The sequence below is a fragment of the Scyliorhinus canicula genome, chromosome 20, assembly GCF_902713615.1.
Source record: "Scyliorhinus canicula chromosome 20, sScyCan1.1, whole genome shotgun sequence".
Classification (NCBI taxonomy): domain Eukaryota; kingdom Metazoa; phylum Chordata; class Chondrichthyes; order Carcharhiniformes; family Scyliorhinidae; genus Scyliorhinus; species Scyliorhinus canicula.
This window is the reverse complement of record NC_052165.1, coordinates 32,977,122-32,992,468: the sequence shown is the minus strand read 5'-3', so window position 1 is coordinate 32,992,468 and position 15,347 is coordinate 32,977,122. Positions and strand designations below refer to the sequence as shown.

General features: G+C 47.4%; 1 long non-coding RNA gene across 5 annotated transcripts in view; it reads right to left on the bottom strand.

The window, feature by feature from the left end:
- Positions 1 to 15,347, bottom strand: part of LOC119954699 — a 248,415-nt gene that overhangs the window by 143,560 nt on the left and 89,508 nt on the right. For 2 of the 5 annotated variants that reach the window (XR_005458293.1, XR_005458294.1), the window contains exon 3: positions 2,867 to 3,150. The exons of the other annotated variants lie outside the window; for them this stretch is intronic. This is a non-coding gene — a long non-coding RNA (uncharacterized LOC119954699). The remainder of the gene's footprint in view (positions 1 to 2,866; positions 3,151 to 15,347) is intronic. 5 annotated transcript variants of the gene reach the window in all.

Here is a 15,347-nt window from a genome sequence, read left to right as displayed (position 1 = left end):
CCACCCCAACCCTCAGAGGTAGACAACTATTTAAAAGTTATTTTTAGCATCCCTATAGACGGGGAAACATGTTGCCTCCTTAGGTCCTTACCTTTAAGTGACCTCTTTAAATGTGTGAGATATCTATCCTAGCCCTTCCAGCAGCATATTCCTACACTTGGATTAAAGTGTACAAGGAGCATGTTTTGCTAATCTAAATTGTGTTGTGAACTTGGGAGAGGTCCGATCAGTATACTAGTGATACATAAAGCGCAGCTGCAGCACTGCACCCACAGATTTAGCCCACAACACCAAATAGAAAAATGGAACTGGGAGTACGTCTTTGTTTCCAGAGAACTTGGGGAAGTCGATTTAGATCTGCTTTCATTAAGGAGTAAAATTGAAGTTAGTAGCACTCATCAGAGTTTGGGGATATCTCTGGTTAGATTAATACCATGGTCATTGAGAAGGGACAGGAAAAAGGTGGGGAAGGAATGAAAATCAAAAATAAAATGATGTGATGATGATAATATGTATACATAGGTTTCAAATGAGTCAACAAAATTGCAATTTGATCTTACAATTGGAAACTGACATCAATTAGTGGTTGAAGCAGGGTAAATTAGTATTGGAATGAGTGACCATGCTGGGCCAATGCCTGATAAAATGGACAAGAAACATTGTAAAGCTATGATTCAGAGTGAAACTTGAGAAATTCAGAAAGATAAATAATTCCCTTTGCTGCAGTCAAATCTATATAGGACTATATCAGTTTTAACAGAACCAATAAGAGACAATTAAGAACATATTTTCTGGTGTAAAGAACATCAGGGAGGTTATTTTGGGAACATTGTGAGGGATGGTACATTTCCCTATAGCTCAACTACAAACAGTTCTTACTTACAAACATACAAATTAGGAGCAGGAGTAGGACGCTCAGCCCTTCATACCTGCTCCACCATTCATGAGGCCAATTGCTGATCTGTTTCTAACCTCAAATCTACATTTCTGCCTACCGCTGATATCTTTCACGCCCTTTCTTATCAGGAATCTATCTAGCTCTGCCTTAAAAATTTTCAAAGGTGCTGCTTCCACTTTGGAAGAAGTGAGTTCCAAAGACTCTCAACGATCTTGAGAGAAAAAGTTTCTTCTCATCTCTGTCTTAAATGGGCAACCCCTTATTTTTAAATAGTAACCCCTAGTTCCAGATTGTGCAGAAGAGGAAACATTTTTCTATAATTTTTCCATCAAATCACCTCTTACGCTTCGAAATTTCAGCAGATTCAAACATACCCTGATAACCTTTCCTCACAAGGCAACCTGCTCATTCCTGCTATTAGTCCAGTAAACCTCGGAATTGCTTACAAAGCATTACATCCTTCCCTAAATAAGGAGACCAATACAGTGGTCTCACTAATGCCCTGCAACTGAAGCATAACTTCTCAAATTTTGTATTTAGTTCTGCTTGCAATAAACAATAACATTCCTGCTGTACCTTCATGTTAATTTTTGCAATTCATGCACTAGGCCATCCAAATTCCTTTGCAACTCAGAGCTTTGCAATCTCCCACCATTTAGACAATGGCCGGAATTCGCCGGTCGTTGGGATTCTCTTTTCCCATTGGCAGCACACCCCAGCCCGTGGGTTTCCTGGTGGCCTGGAGTGGCTTCAATGGGAAATCTCATTGACAAGCGGCAGGAAGAGAGAATCCCATGCCAGCGAACACCAATCCGTCGAGAAACACATGGCTGGGGGTCTGGAGAATCCAACCCAATATGTTTTTTTTAATTCTTACTTTTTTTCCTTTCTGGCATTAATTTTTTTAAATAAATTTAGAGTACCCAATTATTCTTTTCCAATTAAGGGGCAATTTAGAGTGGGCAATCCACCTACCTTGCACATCTTTGGATTGTGGGGGCGAGACCCACGCAGACACGGGGAGAATGTGCAAATTGCTTGAACCCAGGTCCTCGGCAACAGGCAGCAGTGCTAACCACTGTGCCACCATGCCGCCCCCAACTAACTATTAATAATTAAGAATTACGGTATTTTAAAATAATACAATTTAACCAGGCTAGTATAAAAGTGCGTACAGAAATGCATTGCTACCTATTTCCAATGTATTTTGTAAGCATGAGCTTTATGCCGAAAATGAATAAATTAGTTAATTAGCAGTAAAACTCAGTGAATGTTTTAAGAAAAATTATACCTATTTAATTGTGGTAAATAGGAAGAAATAATTTCAGTTTTATTCCTCCCAATAGCTAATGAATATTTTAACAGTGCAAAGGTTGACAAGTGTTTGACCTTGGCCAGGATTGGCCGCTAGTTGTACTTAACTGTAAGTGACAGTCACAGCCTATGGCTATTTAAGCTTCATAAACAATACTTGAATGAAATATGCTCATATTCACAACAAATTACTGTCACTTCCATTATGTTACACGGTGGCCTGAAATGACAGCGGCCTATAACTGCAATACTACAAGTTCAGTCAAAACTAATCCAATTAGCCAGGCAAAAGTCAGTTCACTGTAATGGCCCAAGAATGATGCATAATTCACAGTTAAATTAAAACATGAAAATGCAAGATATCAAATACAAACTCATTGCATGACTTTTTAAAAAATAAATTTTGAGTACCCAATTTTTTTTTCCAATTAAGGGGCAATTTAGCGTGGCCAACCCACCTACCCTGCACATCTTTGGGTTGTGGGAGTGAGACCCATCATTGCATGACTTCTTGCTCCAGAATTGCTTTTCATCTATTGAAGTTTTAATTTCAAAGATTATCACAGCCAAAATTTAAAACATCCAAGTCAAGTTTTAAGAGTTTTTCGAGCAATTTTGTAAATTTTTTAATGTGAAGACAATGGTTGGACTCACAGATTGTCTGGTTCTTGAATGTAGAGATCAGTGTCAATAACTGATGCACTAGAGAAACTTCAATGATTACTGCAACACATTTCAGGTGTCTAGCCGCTACATTGATGTAGAATGGCAAGCAAGGTGATGAGATGAACTATCAGTATTTCTGCTGATGCTGTGCTTGTCTTTTTCAGTGTAACAGCCAAAATCCATAAAGCAAAGTGCATATCACATTCAGCGCAATCCAAGATTTTGCCACCTTCTGTGCTAGAAGCAGGCTGGGCTCATGAAATGCTGTGCACCTAGAACAAATTAATCAGCATTTGAAGTTACTATTAATAGTGCTCGTTTGTAGACTTTTGATGGTAAGCCTACTTGTGATAATAAAGTAATTATTATTAAAGCTTTAAAAACATGACTATTAATGTCCTTATGCCCCCAGAAAGCAGGGGCTGGTTTAGCACAGGGCTAAATCGCCGGCTTTGAAAGCAGACCAAGGCAGGCTGGCAGCACGGTTCAATTCCTGTACCAGCCTCCCCGAACAGGCGCCGGAATGTGGCAACTAGAGTCTTTTCACAGTAACTTCATTTGAAGCCTCATTAGAGTGTACGAGGACATTGGGGCAGACCTCGCCAGGAGACGGGCCGAATTCAACAGAGCAAAAGCAGCCCTTCACAGGAACAATGTGCGCTTTGGTATGCTGAACCCAGCGAAATTCTGGGTCACATACCAAGAAAGGGAGTATTCCTTTATAGCCCCCGCTGACGCAAACAAATTTATCAAAGAACATGGGCTGGAAAACCAACAGCGAGAGTAGAAACACGGGCCCCTGGTAAGGGGCAACAACACGCCGATGGGGAGGGGTGGGGTGAGGCAATGCCAGCCCCCCCCCCCAGCCCCGACCCCCAACATGGCAAGCGCACCCTGAACAAAAAGCAAACCGCTACCCAACGAACTGACTTAGGTGGGAAACCAGGCCCCAGCACAAGGGTATGAGAGTAGCGGAGAAGGGTGAGCAAACAGGGGGAGCACAGGGTAGAGTGGGTGAAAAAACGCAGAGCTGGGCAGGGGAGAAGCGAGACAGTAACTCCCTAGAGGGGGGTCACCGCACTAGCAACAAAGCTAGCACCGGGGACATGCAAAAAAGCAGGGCCGCAGTGCACCCCCAACAGATGGGACGGCGCCAGACAGAGGGCGGGTGGGACCACTCAACAGAGACGGGAGAGCAAACGGGGATAGGAACAGGGGAAAGAGGGATAAGGGAGGGATATACGGGAGAGGGGGAGAAAGGGGGAGGAAAGGGACTGGGGGGGCACAGGGAGGGGCGGAACACAGGGACGGAGGGACAAACAAGGCAAGAAAAGGAACAGCAATAGGGCTACAGAGCAACCAAAGGCTCGGAACACGGAATCGCTGCATGCATCCACCCAGTACGGCCTCTGGACGAAGGAAAACCCCAGAGTGAAGGGGGCTACCCGCGTGGCAGCCGCACAGCGGGCGACCATGGCGGGGGCCCCCTGGACGGAGGGAAGCCCCAGACGCAGGGGCCTGACCGCATGGAGAGCAGTTTCAGCGATCATCCTGGACGGCCCCTTAACAAGGGGGAACCCCAGAGGGCAGGTGCGTGTCCACCAGGTGAATATGGTTAATCCCACAGGAACGAGGGGACAGAAACCCCCACCAGGATTGTCACCTGGAACGTAAGGGGACTCAACGGCCCAGTGAAAAGGGTCAACTCCACCTCCACCTGTACAAGGTTCAGCCTGAAGCAACTAAAAGTGGTACATATAGCCCACTTAACAAGAACCCCTATGAGTAGGTTCTTCCCGGAGGTGGAGGGTAGATGTGAATGGTGCCAAGGAGGCCCGGCCAACCACGCCCACATGTTCTGGTCTTGCCCCAGACTTGTGGAGTACTGGACAGCCTTCTTCGAGGCAATGTCGAAAGTGGTGGGGGTGAGGGTGGAGCCATGCCCGAAAGTGGCAGTCTTCAGAGTTTCAGACCAGCCAGATCTATTTTGGGGGAGGAGGGCAGACACCCTTGCTTTTGCCTCCCTGATCACCCGACGTAGAATCCTATTTGGCTGGCGGTCAGCAGCACCACCTAAAGCTGCAGACTGGCTGTCCGACCTCTCGGAATCTCTCCAAATCGAGAAAATTAAATTCGCCATCCGAGGGTCAGACGACGGCTTCCACAGAACATGGGAGCCATTCACCCAATTGTTCCAGGACTTGTTTGTGGCCAACAAACAAGCAGAAGAACAGCCAGGTTGCCAGGAACCAGGGGAAAGCAGCCAAAGCATGAGAGGGGGCGATAGAACGGGAGGGGGGGGGGGACAACTCACTCTAAGAGGAAGGGAAAGGCGAACTGCAGGGGGGGGGGGGTGGGGATGGGGGGGGGGGGGGGAGGAAGGAAGAGACAGGGAACAATAGAGAAGAGCCAGGGAGGTAGGTGAGGGGGCGGGGGGGGGGGGGGGGGGGGGGGGGTGGGGAGGCTGTGAAACGTTAACCAACCTGACATCCACAGGAACAGAGAAAAAGTAGAATACAGGCGGAAGCGGCAGCGTGCACGAAAAGACAACGGTGGCAAAATCCGACTGGGAGAAGCGAGGAACAACACTGGCACCAGACCCACTTGAGGATTGCCCTCCGGAAGCGCCTCGCCGGCACGAACGGATGCTTACTGACATATATACAGATATATCATATCCCGTGTACATAACGGCAAAATATACTCTATGCAAAAATCCAATAAAAAACATTTATAAAAAAAAAAGAATATTTTTCAAAGCAAAATGTATTTTCAAAAGTTACTTCTTAAAACATTGGTAGATTGTGTTAGTTAAGGGCAGATGTTGTATTCACCGATATTCAAGTGAGTTTCAGCAGAAACATGTCAAAATGAGCATACCTTTGGGTGTAAGATATTGGTAGAATGTTGGTATTTCAAAGCTAACTCTTTCCAGCTAGTTTGCATTCTTGTGTGAGTAGAATGATACAACTGTCTGCATGCATTCCACAGCTGCCAGTTTGATTGACAGTAGGTTTATGCTTATGAATAATTCTGCTGACCTCAGTGAAATTTTTAATATTTTCACATCAGTCCTTAGAAATATGAATTGACTCACTACTGTGAAATCATATTTAATATTATGGTGCACTTCAATTTTAAGAAGTTATTTCTTTTTAACAACAGAAGAAAATTCTCCCAAGGGATCTTGTAGTTGAATAAGTTAGAATAATGTGCGTTCAGCTTTAATACTTGGATTCTGCTTTATTCCGCAAAGATGGGGCTAAGATTCTTCAATCACACACGGTGGGGCACAGTGTCAGCACTGATGGTCACTGTCTATCCCTACTTGGGTATCTGGGCAATGTACCCAAATTAGAATCATGCCTCAGCTGGCCGTATCACTGCTTGTAGATATTGGGCACCTGTCAGGGATGGGGGTGTGAAAAGCAGCACCGGCAATGAAGCCACACCGTTGAAAACCATTTGTGGCTATATGGTCAGTTAATTGGGCCCTAAGTTCTGCAATTTTCTCCCTAAATCTCTTCATCCCTCATTCCTCCTTCTGTCCTCATACCTCTATATAAGGCTTGATGAGAAATTCTCTCAATCCTCCAGAGATGTGGAGGTGCCGGCGTTGGACTGGGGTGAGCACAGTAAGAAGTCTTAATGTGATAATGTTAGGTTGTAAATTCAGTCAGGCAGTACCAAATTCTGACAACCCTCAGGCTTCTGTTAATAGAATGAAATAATGGGCACTGCTTTTTAAAAACTGAATAGTTTTTTTTTAATTTATGTGTGATTTTGGTGAGGTGGGTGTCCGAAACCTGAAATGTGCAGATTAGACCTGATGGGAACAGGTCTGAACCTTGTGGAGTAATTTGTACAGCAAGGGTATCTTTTTGGAGAGCGTAGATCCTAGCAGAGTTAAAGCCCTTGACAGCTTTGATGGTTCCAATGAGCTTTGGGAGCTCTAAAGTTCTTTGAACTCTTTGACAGTTCCCATGAGTTTTGCACTTTTCATGTACAATCACGCCTACTTAAGGGCAGCTGACCTTCCACAAGCTGTGCGTCATCTCTCCTCTTAGGTGCCAAATATAAAGAGGTATCTTACCTCTCTAAAAAGGTGCCTTGGCTATCAAAAGTAATCCATAAGGTTCAAACCTGCTCTTTCCAGGTTTAATTTACCTGTCTTTTTATATCTGGTGCTGGTATAATCAAGTCAGAAATAGGATATTGGAACATGAGATTATGGCTGATCTTATTGTGGCCTTAATTCCACTTTCCTACCGACCCCCCCAATAACCCTGAACTCCCTTGTCGATCAAAAATCTGTCTTAGTTGTGATGTAAACTTTATATCAACTGCTCTAGTAATATTGCTGAAATTCAAGAGCATCCATATAGGTTTCATACACCAGAAGTGTCAATCAACGATTCAATGAGCTCGACTAAACAGGCCATATTCAGTGTAGCAAGCCGTCACATTCTGCGCAAAATGTTGGGCACGACGCAACAGGAAAAACAAATCTATGTCCGCTTTTGGGCACGTTCAGCGGGATGTTTCTCACTGCCTGCAGCGCTAAGAAACATCTCGCAATTTAACATCACTTTGCCATTTTTTTGGGCCTCAGGGAGTTTCTCTCCCCCGAAGCGGAGAGTGTGTGGGGGGGGGAAACTGAAGTGACATCACAGTAAAGCTGTGACCTGATTGGCTGGTTGGGAATCTACACGAAATTTAAAAATTAAACATTGTTAAACTAATTGAACATAATTACTTAATTATAATTTAGAGGAGTATCTAAGCCAGAGATCGGAGAGTACTGTATTTAGCTTTCACATTTATATTAAAAATCCACTGCTAGGAAACATATAGTTAACAGTAACTTTAAAAAAAAATTAAATTTACTAATTAATTAACGCAATGTCAATTAGAGGGGTGCAATGCTCTGACTGCGAGATGTGGCAAGTCCGGGAGGTTTCCAGCGTCCTGGATGTCTTCATCTTCACAAAGTGCACCCAACTAGAGCTCCTCACATACCGCATGGTTCGGTTGGAGCAGCAGTTGGATGGACTTAGGAGCATGCAGGTGGCGGAAAGCGTCATAAATAGCAGTTATATAAATGTGGTTGATAGAACCATCAATTCAGCGAACACGCGTAGTTGGATCTGAACAGAGGCTTTAATACACTTACAACAGAGCCAGCCTATTCGTCGTTGAACTCCAGATGACTGGCAGGCTGGCTCTAAGGCACTGATCTTTATACATCAGCAATATTACTAGAGCAGTTGATATAAAGTTTACATCACAGCTAAGCACCGTTTGAGGGCCATGGGGAGGGGGAGTTCTAAGAGGGGGCGCATGCGGTCCGGGTCTGGGCCCAGGACTCCGTTCTCCACGACGTAGCCGAGGATAGCTAGTCTGTTTGTGCGGAACACGCATTTCTCCTTGTTATATGTAAGGTTTAATTTTTGGCCCGTCTGGAGAAAACGGTGGAGGTTGGCGTCGTGGTCCTGCTGGTCATGGCCGCAGATGGTAACCTTATCCGGATACGGAAACGTGGCCCGCAGCCCATACTGGTCTACCGTTCGGTCCATTGCTCGTTGGAACACTGAAACCCCGTTAGTGACGCCGAAGGGAACCCGGAGGAAATGGAAGAGGCGGCCATCGGCCTCGAATGCCGTGTGGTGGCGGTCCTCCGGGCGGATTGGGAGCTGGTGGTATGCAGACTTCAGATCCACCGTGGAAAATACCCGATATTGGGCGATCTGGTTTACCTGGTCTGCGATTCTGGGGAGGGGATACGCGTCTAGGAGCGTAAAGCGATTGATGGTCTGGCTATAATCGACGACCATGCGGAATTTTTCCCCGGTATTGACGACCACCACCTGAGCTCTCCAGGGACTGTTACTGGCCTCTATGATCCCCTCACTGAGCAGCCTTCGGACCTCCGTTCTGATAAATACCCTATCCTGTAGGCTGTACTGCCTGCTGCGGGTGGCTACCGGTTTGCAATCCGGGGTGAGGTTGGCGAAGAGAGGAGGGGGGGCGATGCGCAGCATGGCGAGGCTGCAGATAGTGAGTGGGGGCAGGGGCCCGCCGAAGCTGAGGGTGAGACTCTTGAGATTACATTGGAAATCCAAGCCTAAGAGGAGTGGCGCGCAGAGGTCGGGCAAGACATACAGTTTAAATTTGGAATAGCTAGCGCCTCGAATCGTTAGCGTTTCTTCTGATCGGGCGTCCTGTCGAGTAGATGCCGCTGCGTTCTGGCGAGCTTGATGCAGGAACACTGCGCTGAGTTGCGGGCCATGTGGTGACTGTCCGGGGAGGTCGTACTCCTCCGATAAGCTGTTTGAGTCTGGGGATGCAGCTAGGGCCTGTGGATCGCACGTGGAGGGTGGTGATGAGATGGCGTCCAAAATGGCGGCCCCCATGAATCGCACGTGGCCGGCCGCATGGCGGAGGTTTGCCAAGATGGCGGCCCCCATGGATCGCACGTGGTGGGAGGGGCGGAGCCAGAGCGTAGGCCGCAGCGTTTCGGGCCCCGCGGGCCTGCTGGTGCTGGGGGCGATGTTTTTGGACTGTTGGGGTGTTGAGGGCTGGGGCCCTTCTGCCGAGGCACACTCTAGCATAGTGGCCTTTCTTCCAGCAGCTGCTGCAGGTCGCAGATCGGGCTGAGCAGTGCTGCCGCGGGTGCTGGCTTTGTCCACAGAAGTGGCAGGCTGGAGCAGTTGAATAACTGGTTTGGGGAGCTGAATAGTGGCAGGCTGGAGCAGTTGAATAACTGGTTTGGCGAGCTGAGTAGCTGGCTGGGGCAGCTGAGTAATTAGCTGGAGCAGCTGAGTAGTTGACTGAGACAGTAGGGCGGCCGGCTGTGGCAGCGCGATAGCTGGGGGGGCCTTGCGGCACAGGCTTGGGGAGTCATCAGGTCGGGGGCCCATGCGGATCGAAGGCCCGCTACAAAAACATCCCGCACAGCAAGCTCCCTATGTTCGGCCGCGGTTATGGCCTGGTAATTGCAGACATTTGAGAGATTGTTCAACTCGCGTGCAAATTCAACTAAAGTTTCAGTAGCCCGTTGTCAGCGAGTCGTGAACACATGGCGGGCAAAGACCTCGTTCATGGGCCTAATATACATTTTGTCCAAAATCGCCAGCGCTGTGGTGTAGGAACCGGCTGGATTTAGTTGTGTAGAAATTCTGTGGCTTACCCTCGCGTGCAGTAGGCTGAGCTTTTGTTCCTCCGTAGTTTCAGCGGTGCTGATTTCGGCCAGGTAGGCCGTAAAACATTTCAGCCAGTGGCAGAAGGTTCCTTTCGCCTCTGCATCCTGCGGATCGAGTTATAGACGTCCTGGTTTTAGAGCGGATTCCATGCTTTACTTCGGCAGCTTCTTAAGTGTATTAAATTGATGGAACCATCAATTCAGTGAACACGTGTAGTTGGATCTGAACAGAGGCTTTAATACACTTACAACAGAGCCAGCCTATTCGTCGTTGAACTCCAGATGACTGGCAGGCTGGCTCTAAGGCACTGATCTTTATATATCGGTCCCAGGGGGTGGAGTCCTGGGTGGAGCCAAGGGAGGAGCCCAGTACAAACTCTCGCGTACTCCCAGAGCGACTCCCCCTGGTGGTCGGATAGTGCAACTGCACTTACAATGGTGGGTAGTGAACATATATACACGGAGTTATATTGGCAACTTTATACAGCATTGATCTTACAACGGGTAGATAACGAACATATATACATGGAGTGATATTGGCAACTATATAGAGTGAATCACATTCACCACAGTGGTCACACCCAAAGTGCAGGCAGAGAAATGGGTGACCATAGAAGGGGCAGGCGGTCAGTGCAGGAAGCCCCTGTGTACTTTTACCTGGTGTTGTAAGACTTCTTACTGTACTTTTCTTTGTTCTTTGAAGCTGCACTTGAGTCTTTTCCGGCAGCGAGCTTTGGCTCTTCACATTAAGGTAAATGTCATTTTGTCTAGCTTCCCCGATCGTCCCTCCACCACCTTTCACCCTCTCCCCATTTTAGAATCTCCGCCCCCCTCAATCTCAGGGAAGCCCCGGGAACACCCCCTCAACCTGATAAGGCACCCGGGGCCCAACCCCTGGCAGTGCAATCTGGCACCCAGGTGGGTGGCAGTGCTCCTGCCAGCCTCGCAGTGCTACCCATGCACACTGGCAGTGCCAGATTGGCACTTCAAAGATACCTAGGTGACAATGCCAGGGTGCCAGGCTGGCTGTGCCAAGGTGCCAGAGAGAGTGCCAGGATGCCACCATGCCCTGTCCGTGAACACTAGGGATCTCTGATGGCCTGGAAAACACCCTCAGGTGCCACTACGACAGGTCCAGGATTGTGGAAACCAGTACTAAACAATGCCCTGGCGAGGTCTCCCAGATATGGTCGTTAGGTTCCAGGCGCCAGGAGAATTTAAATGGCTCATTTAAATATGCTGATCTTGATCATGCCCAGCGAGGGTGAGATTCAGATCGTGGCATCTCAAAGTTCTGATAAATCTAGCGAGACTTTTCAAGCGTTGCAAATCTCGCAAGAGACCTCTCGAGAGATTCAACGGCCAGGTCCCAACACCAAGTCAGGCATGACGAGGCTGTTAAATCATATCCGTTAACTACTGGCATCAGATGCTACTTTGGTTGCAACAATCTTCTGACCACCATGGACATAAATCTTTTTATAATAATCTTGCAGGATTTGCATTCATATTTCATTAGATAGATACGTTACCGTGTCCCCCATTTACCTTATAAACTATTTCCAGATATAGTTTCATTACCATAGCTAGTGAAAGGGGATGGACTACATTTTCTGAACCTCTGATAGATATGTCACTCAATTCCTGGGAATGTGATTTTCAGTTCTATTTTGTCATATTTTTTGAATGTTAAGAGTCATGGGGATCTTGGTTTGTATGTATGTCTCTCCTCAGTGATCGAGTTTACAACTAACTATACAATATCAACATTTTAAACGCAGCTGGTGTTCTGGTATGCCTTTAATGTCACATCATTCTTTAATCCAGTACTAATATCACCTCTCTCCTCTACAATTCATTTTTTTTGGGCAAAGTTTTTGGTTCCATAACATTAATGAGGATACGGAACCTCACTGAGTGAATTAAAAAGAGAAAATGCTGGAATAACAGGTCAGGCAGCACCTATGGAGAGAGAAACAGAGTTAATGGAACATATTTTCCGGTCCCACGCGCCGCAGGAATCATCATGGACGGGGCGGACAATTTGAGGGACCATTTAAAGGTCTATTAACCTTGAGTGGGAGTTTCCAGTCTTTGGGCGGGCATGGCTGAAAAATCCCACCCAATATTTCAGTCCAATGACCATCCATCAGAACTGGAAAAAGCTAGAAATGTAATAGTTTTAATCAAGTGAAAGGGTAGAAGAAAAAGAACAAAAGGGAAGGTGATGGAAGCCATGAGATTAAACGACGAAAGAATTGTTGGTAAAGAATCAAGAGGTGTGAATGGCAGAATGTTAACAGCTGTCATCCAAAAGCCAAGAAAGAGAGTAAGAGACAATGAAACCAAAAAGTGTAAAGACAAAAGGACGTCAAATGAGGTTAAAGTCTGAAATTTTTGAACTCAATATTAAGTCTCGAAGGCTGTAAAGCATGTAATTGAAAGATCAAGTGGTGTTGCTAAATAGGGTTATCAACTGTGATTAAAAGTATTCCTGGAGGTTTCATCACATGACTTGTCCCCACACTCCAGCCATTAGCCGGCCAACACATCCATCCTTGTGACGTGCTGCCTTCCTACACTAATTACAAAGCAAAAAGACTCATTATCCAAGTGGATGATGTTTGACTGTCAGCCAAACAAACTTTTGAAAGAATACTTACAGTGTAGGAGGAAGCCATTTGGCCATTGAGTCTGAACCGAAACTCCGAAAGAACACCCTACCCCGGGCAGCACGGTGGCACAGTGGTTGGCATTGATGCCTACGGCGCTGAGGACCCGGGTTCGAGTCCCGGCCCTGGGTCGCTGTCCGTGTGGAGTTTGCACGTTCTCCCCGTGTCTGCGTGGGTTTCGCCCCCACGGCCTAGGGATGTGCGGGTTGGGTGGATTGGCTACGCTAAATTGCCCCTTAATTGGAAAAAAAAAAATTGGGTACTCTAAATTAAAAAAAAAAGAACACCCTACCTATTCCCCTGCAACCTCACCTCTGCACACTAAGGGGCAACTGAGCATGGCCTATCCACTTAACCTGCACATCTTTGGGTTGTAGGAGGAAACCAGAGCACTCAGGAAACCCACGCAGACACGGGGAGAATGTGCAGACTCCACACAGATAGTCATCCAAGGCCAGAACCCAGGACCCTGGAGCTGTGAGGCAGCTAACCACTGTGCCACCACGCCGCCCGTTTTCCCTCCACTTGCGGTATAATTTTCAATATTTTTAATCTAATAAAGAGAAATGCTCAACAAGAATTACAAAAAACAATATTTTATTAATGTCCCAATGATTTTTCTCCAGGATTGCATACAGCAATGTCCTGGAGATTAATTATCAATTCCTGGAGGGTTTGCAATCCTATTCCTTGAGCTTCATTGGAACACTGCAGAATGCCGAGGACAAAGAGTTCAGTGTAAGATCAAGGTAAAGAATTAAAATGACAGATGACTGGAAGCTCAGGGTCACACTTTTGGATTGATCTGAGATGTTCCACAAAGTGGTCACCTAATCTGTGTTTGGCATCTGCAATGCAGTATACTATATTGAAAGAAAATTGACAGAAGAAATTTCCGAAAATAATTTCAGGGATGAGAAACTTATTTATGAAGAAAGATTGGAGTACTTTGGACTCTTTTCCTTGGAGAACAGAAGGTTGAGAGTCGGCTTGATTGAAATATTCAAAATCATAAGAGGCGTGGACAGAGTAGACAGGGAAGCATGAGCGGGCACAGACATGGGAACGAGAAGGCACGGATTTAAATTAATTGGCAAAAGGAGCAAAGTATATATGAGGATGTAGTGAACACTACTAGTGGTATATTATATGTATTACGGCACTGCCCGTATATTAGAGGTACAATGGTAAATCCCTGCCTGCTGGCTCCGCCCAGCAGGTGGTGTATAAATATGTGTGCTCTCCTGCGCTGCAGCCATTCTGGTTCCAGCTACAGGAGGCACAACATCTTGTTCAATAAAGCCTGCATTGTTCCACCATTCTCGTCTCGTGGTAATTGATGGTACATCAATTTATTGAACAAGATGTTGTGCCTCTTGTAGCTGGAACCAGCTGTTAAAAAAAAGAGAGTCCGGTGGTGGAAACATTACAAATTAAGTAAGTCGGGGGCCTTGACCCTCCTCTGCGATCTCCTCAGTCCTAGTGGTGATGTGTGCGCTGGCTTGGTCACCTGCGACTCCGGGAGCGTGTTGTCCTCGTCTTCGTCACCCCTGAGTGGATCCAGTGGAAGGACGGATCCCGCTGGGGTTGGGGCTGCGGTGAGGTTCACTGGAGGGTGAGTGGCGCAGGGATGAGGCAACTTGGGGGGGGTGGGCGGTATCAGGTCAGGGGTCATGGGTGGGGATCCAGCGGGTGCCAGGTCCTGGAGAGAGACTGTGTCTTGGCGCCCATCGGGGTGTGCCACGTAGGCGTACTGCAGGTTTGCATGTAAGAGGTGGACTTTTACGACCAAGGGGTCCGACTTATGTGCCCGCACATGCTTCTGGAGGAGGACGGGTCCAGGAACTGTCAGCGAGACCCTGGAGGTGGACTTCCTGGGGAAGGCAAACATACGTTCGTGAGGGGGTCTCATCAGTCGTGGTGCAGAGGAGCGATCGGATGGAGAGGAGCGTGTCGGGGAGCACCTTCTGCCAGCAGGAGACTGGGAGATTTTTAGACCACAGGGCCAGCAGGACGGCCTTCCAGACAGTCCCATTATCCCTCTCCACTTGCCCATTTCCACAGGGGTTGTAGCTGGTCGTCCTGCTCAAGGTGATGCCCGGGCTGAGCAGGAACTGACGCAGCTCATGAAAGAAGATCCCCGATCGCTGTGGATATAAGTGGGGAAACCGAACAGAAGTCATATTGGGGCATACGATGGCGAAAGGGAACCGGGGGGTACTCGTCAATCACGTTCAGGAAGTACGCGTTGCGGTCGGTGGAGAGGAGAGGCCCTTTGAAGTCCACACTGAGGCGTTCAAAGAGGCAGGAGTCCTTCACCAGGTGCGCTCTATCTGGCCGGTAGAAGTGCGGCTTGCACTCTGCGCAGACTTGGCAGTCTCTTGTAACGGTCCTGACCTCCTCAATGGAGTAGGGCAGGTTGCGGGCCTTGACAAAATGGAAGAACCGGGTGACCCCTGGGTGGCAGAGATCATAGTGGAGAGCCCAGAGTCGGTCCACTTGTGCGCTGGCACATGTACCGCGGGATAGGGCATCACAGTGTATTGGCGGTCCTCCGGGCGGATGGGGAGCTGGTGGTAGGCGGACTTCAAGTCTA